Below are 6,422 nucleotides of genomic sequence, written 5' to 3'. Positions count from 1 at the left end.
CGCACAGCCCGCGGTTCGCAAAAGTAGGAGGCTGGGGCCGCGAGTTTGACACCTATGTGGTAAGCCTACAACTATTATTGTGGCACTAGTTTACTTGGATTTCTTCTCGCACCTCAGGAGGGTTCAAGCAGAAATCTGGTAGCAAATTTATAGCACGTCTAATTGAAAAGCTCTGGGCACTCACCCGGCGTTTCTCAACATCACAGTCATTCTACCACCTGCTTTGTGGGTGATTATGGGAGGAAAAACATTGCTTGTTTTTGCTCACACCTCTAAGGGTACGAATTCCTTTCTGGGTAACGAATTCTGTCAAATAATTTAATCTCCCAGAAAATGTGTCTTTTTGAAATAAATCATAATAAAAATTACATCTGAAGCATGTGATTGTATATTTAAACACTCAAGTGACAGGTCAAATGAGGAATTGATTGCCAACAGTGAAGGCAGTACACAAATTGATCTTAGGAACACCTTGGCAGCTATATAGTGAAGGGGTTTATTACATTTTATAATCCCACAGTCCTGACATCAGAGTTTACTGATTATTAAGATATTTTGCAGAGAAGACATGTGTAATATGTTATGTAAGGCTTTTAAAATCCAAGAGGTTCTATAACTATAAAAAGGATTACGAGCCTCACATACTGTAGCCCAACTTCTCACATAATTTAAAGCAGGGCGTAGGGATTCATTTTTACTTTTACAATGCAGGTTTTCTTTAGACCTCAGGTAGATTCACAGCTGTATTGGCTGAATTAAAATCAGAGTAAAACTGACCTTATCCCACACATCCTATATAAGAATAGGCAAATTCAAGTGTTTTGCACGCTGGCGGCCACTGGATCGCGCCCGACAGAGTAATTCAAGTTTCTCTCTATTCAGTGGCGCACAGCAGCCGGTACTGACATTACTGTTATGTTGTTCCATCATTTTGATGGGCTGGTAACCAGTATATACATATTACTGCAATTAGATAGCATCAGGAATACTGTAATACTGTGTTCTTGTGATCTCATCAATAAAAAGAGATAACTAAACGTAACATAAAAACATAATATAAGTAACATAACTTCTGTATTTGTGTACTATGTAAAGGCCAGGCTTTAATGCATTGTGCACTTCCAGTGTGGGATGTTTATACTATTGCACTTTATCCATCTCTTTTGTAACATTTACACTAGTCCATTTATAGCAATGTATTTACTAAAGTGGCAACAGAAACAGCAACAACATCATTACCAATCTTCTTCTGTAATTTGAATAAATGTTTACATGAAAATGCAAGCAATGTTGTGCAATTAATTAACTGTGCATGTGTAATTATACTCAACATACTCCTGTTTTATAGTATTATAATAATAATAATAATAATAATAATAATAATTTTATTTATATAGCGCTCTTTCTCCAGTAGGACTCAAGGTGCTTATCAGATAGAATTGAATATAAAACAGAAACAATGAAGCACAAAAAAGCTTTTCATAAAATACAGAAGCATGTAGATACTAAAGGGACAATATGGAAATGCTTGAGTAAACAGGAAAGTCTTGAGTCTGTTTTTTAAGGATTGTAGAGTGGGGGCATCTCAAACTGTTCAGGGGGGGGGGGGGGATTCAATAGAGTCGGAGCTGCATGACTAAAAGCTTGACCCGAAGATGAATTACGGAAGATTCTAGGTATTGCTAAAAGTCCTTCATCTACAGATCGCAGTAATCGAGTGGGGCAGTATGGAATCAGAAGCTGCTTCAGGTACCTTGGGTCCTGGTCATATATTGCTTTGAAACTCAGTAAGCCAATCTTGAAGATGATTCACCATTTGACAGGAAATCAGTGAAGGGAGTAGAGAATGGGTGTTATGTGGCTAGAGTGGGGCTGGTTGGTTAACAGCCTGGCAGCTGTGTTTTACACCAGCTGTAAGAGGTGCAATTCTTCTGCTGGGATACCAAGTTAGAGAGCATTGAAGTAGTCTATTTGAGAAAATAAAATTAATGTATGACTTTTGGCAGATCTTCTGAAGGAATTAAGTGCTTGATTCTGGCTATGTTCCTCAGATAAAAGAATGAGGATTTGATTGTGGCTGATATCTAATGCTTAAGTATGAAACCACCATCCAAAACAATGCCAAGATTCCACACATGATCAGTGGTTTTTAATTCTGCATCCTCAAGTGTAAGTCTAGTTGGTTGGCTATGCTTTAGTCTTTTCCTTTGATGTTGCAGTCCTAACATAGCAACCTCTGTTTTATGCGGATTCAGTCACAGCCAACTGGCACTCATCTACTCCTGGAGCTCAGCTAGACAGCCATTTTGGGTTGTTATTGGGTTCTCAGTGCCCGGAGCAAAGGACAAGTACAGTTGTGCATCATCTGCATAGCAGTGGTAGACCAGGCCATGGTGCCTGATTATTTCACCCAGTGCTAGCATGTATACTGCAAAAAGCATGGGAGATAGTATAGAACCTTGTGGGACACCACATGGTAGTGGCACTAATGGTGATGAGTATGCTCCAGATGAAACTCTCTGTGACCTGCCTGTAAAAAATTATTTGAACCAGCTTAGGACTGTGCCATCCAGTCCACAGAAATTTATCAGGTGCTCAATCAGCGCCGATGGTCCATGGTATCAAATGCTGCAGAGAGAGATCCAGAAGGACTAAGATTGAATAGTCACCTCTGTCTCTTGCCATCAGAAGACCATTTAACACACACCAGGGCTGTTTCAGTGCTATGTCTTCTCCTGAATCCTGATTGGAATGGATCATAAATGCCATGGGTTGTCAGGCAGGTTTCCAGTTGATATGCAACCACTTTCTCAATAACCTTTCCTAAAAAGGGAAGGTTTGATACCAGTCTGTAGTTGGTCATGCAGTCGGGATCTAAATTCATTTTTTTTAAGAAGATGTCTAACAATTGCTTCCTTTAGGGGTTCGGGAAAAATGCCTGTCTGCAAAGAGCACTGAACAATTTTTGAAAAGACAGGAACAATTATATCCATACAACCTATTAGAAGCTTAGTTGAGGCCGGGTCCAGATCACAGGTAGTGGGATGCAAAATCTGAGCAATTTCAGCAATGTCCTTTACATCAATTGGGTCAAAGACGGTCCATGATGGCAGGTGGCTTACATTGGAATGCTTGGTAGTTTGGCACTCCTTTGATGGCAGCCCGGATGGTGGATATTTTATCTGCAAAGAAGTTTGCAAACTCGTGCATCTTGCCTGGGTGAGTGTATTATGGTATAACAAAACTACTCAGCATAGTATGGGAATTCTAATCTACATAGTTGGCATGTTAAATGCATGTATTAGCAACAACCAGCTCTGCACTACAGTATATATTAGAACAATTAACTTTCCAGCTTCAATTTGTCACCTGAAATGTAAAATGGAGCTTCAGAAAGTTCTGCTCTCAATACAGCTCTGTTTATTTTAATTACACTTGGATATGTCAACAAAGAATCTAAAATCTCTGCATTGGATACAGTAGTAATAATAATATTGTTCTTTACAGGAAAACTTCTGGCCCCAGTAATGTTACTAGGGCATGATGGGACTTTGAGAATCACAAGTGCAAGCAAGCATGCTTGGGCATCAAGGGCCCAGGGGCTGGTCGAAGGAGACAAGTCAATTGCAGATCATCCTACATAATTATTTTTGCTCAGTATTCACTGCAGAAAGAGAGGGGAAGGGACCACAGTCAAGTTGTTAGAACTTTCATAAAAAGGAGTTATATACAAGTACATTTACAGAGGAGAGGGTCCTAACAGACCTCTCAAAACTGAAAGTGGATAAATCAATGTGCCAAGCATGCTAAAAGTGATGCTGGTAACAGTATTAACAGAATTATTTAACCAGCCACTAGTTACAGGAGTAATTCCAGACGTCTGGGAAATAGCGCAGGTAGTCCCACTGCACAAAAGTTGAAGCAAGGAAGAGTCAAGCAACTTTTGACCAGTAAGCCTTACATCAATAGTAGGGAAACTGAGGAAAACACTATTAAAAGTAAGAATTATGGAATATCTCATATCCAGCAATTTACATAATCCCAAACAAGATTGGATTTACTGGGAGGAGATCATGCCAAACAAATCTTATTGACTTTTTTGACTGGATGACTAAAATAATAGCTGAAGTAGGGGCCATCAATGTAGTATATCTAGACTTTAATAAGACTTTCAACACAGACCCACACTGCAGACTGCTAAATAAACCCAAAAGTGTGGGTTTAGATTCTAAAATTGTTGACTGGATAAGAACTTGGTTGAAGAATAGGAAACAGAGGGTTGTAGTAAATGGAGTGCAGTATCAGGTGGAAACACACTACAAGTAACTTGGACCAATTACTTTTTGATATCTTTGTTAGGGACACTGCAAATGTTATTGAAGGGAAAGTATGCCTTTTTGAGATGTTACAAAAGTTTACAATAGGGTAGACATACCAGGAGGGGTAAAACAAATGATTGAGGATCTAGGTTGACTAGAGGAATGGTCAAGAACATGACAACTACAGTTTAGAAACATGCAAAACCACACACTTGTGTCTCAAAAACCCAAAGACTAAATAACGTATTAATGGCACTATAATGGAAACTACTGAGAAGGAAAGGGGTCTAGGCATCACTATTTCAGGTGACTTAAAAGCAAGTAAGCAATGTAACAAAGCAATGAAGAAGGCAGGTCAGATGCTTGGTTTCAAAAGGAGAAGAATCAGTAGCAGAAACATAGAAGTAGTAATGCCACTGTATAGGTCATTGGTAAGGCCAAAGCTAGAATACTGAGTTCAGTTCTGGAGGCCATATCTTCAGAATGATATAAATACATTAGAGACTGTTCAAAGAAATGCAACTACAATGGTTCATGGTCTATACCACAAAACTTTCCAGGAAAGACTAAAATATATGAATATGTATAATTTGGAGCAGAGAAGGGAAAGGGGGCATGATAGAAACTTTTAATTATATCAAGGGTTTTAGCAAGGTACAGGAGGGAAACATTCTTCAGAGTAAAAGAAGAATTAGAACACAAGGAAACATGCTGAAGCTGGAAGGATGTAGGTTCAGAAAGGGTAGTAGATAGGTGAAATAGTCTCCCATCATAGGCGTAGAGACAAAGACAGTAGAGCAATATAAATATGCTTGGGATAGAAATAAGAATATCCTTACAAAGCACTAAGGATCAAATAGGGTTGAGGTTACCAAAAGATAAATAAGGGGCAAACTGTATGGGCCAAGTGTTTTTTTTATCTGCCGTCCAATTCTATGTTTATATGTAAGTGATCTTGTACTGCACAAAACGTTTTCATTCTGTTTATTGGTTCCGTAACAGATAAGTTAGCATACTCGGCAGGGAACACACTAATCTGGCCAATTACTTTTTATTGGCTGGTGAACATATTCTCACCCCCCATGGATGTGGCACTAAATCTATGTTTTCCTACAAATTCTGGTAAAGAAAGGGAATCCGTATGTGCTACCGCCAGACGGGATGCCGGCTCTCAGTATACTGACAACAGCATCCTGTCTGTTGGAATCCTGGCTGGGAGGCATCGAGTCCCCATACGGGCTTGATATACTCGCCACGCTTTGGGCTCGATGGCTCACAGGTTATATTTCCACTTGTTTGGTGGCGTGGACCCACCAACCGAGTGGGAATACCCCCGTGATTGTCGGGATTCCGGCCGGTGGCATTTCATCGCCTGTTGGCATTCCAGTGTCGGTCTCCTGAACGCCGGGATCCTGACAGACAGTATTTTAACTGCATCCCAAAGACAGTTTATTACAAAAAAACGCATACAGTAAATGCCATTTCCTCTATTTAGTTCAATCTTGGCTAGGTGTCATATTATAAAAGGCCACAAGAGGGAGTCAAAAGTTGATCTTTCACAGTTGTAAAAATGAAAATGCTGCCAGTATTCCCACCAGAACATTTTATTTTCCTGAAAGTCAAACAATACAATAGTCAATCGCTCAACCCAATGATTGTGCCCACCCCACTTAATCGTGTTAGAAGTGCTCTTATTTGCACATTAAATTACATTTCAAGGAAACCTCAGTCATTGGACTGTGAATGGATTTAGGACAGTCAGTAGTCACAGTGTGGATTACATGAAATTTAACCAGATGAATTTGCTGAGCATAATGTCTGAGCGAGAAACCTGCAGAAAACCCAAGCAAACTATCTATTTGTGAAAATGCCATCTACGCCAAAGTCTGATTAAGACCTGGGGTCCACAGACTGTTTGATCTCAGCTCATCAAAGAGAATTCTTAAACAAGCTTCATTTTAAAGTGCAGTGTGCTGGGATGTACTGTGAAAACAAAGGCTGGGCAGTACAGGAGAAGAATGGCTTCACAGTTTAGTTCAATAGAGTGCAAGAGGCACTGGCTTATTAAGATTGTCAGCTAAAGACCTCTCTGTTCTGAGACTA

The sequence above is a fragment of the Pseudophryne corroboree genome, chromosome 3 (assembly GCF_028390025.1).
Source record: "Pseudophryne corroboree isolate aPseCor3 chromosome 3, aPseCor3.hap2, whole genome shotgun sequence".
Lineage (NCBI taxonomy): Eukaryota > Metazoa > Chordata > Amphibia > Anura > Myobatrachidae > Pseudophryne > Pseudophryne corroboree.
This window is presented reverse-complemented; position numbering follows the sequence as displayed.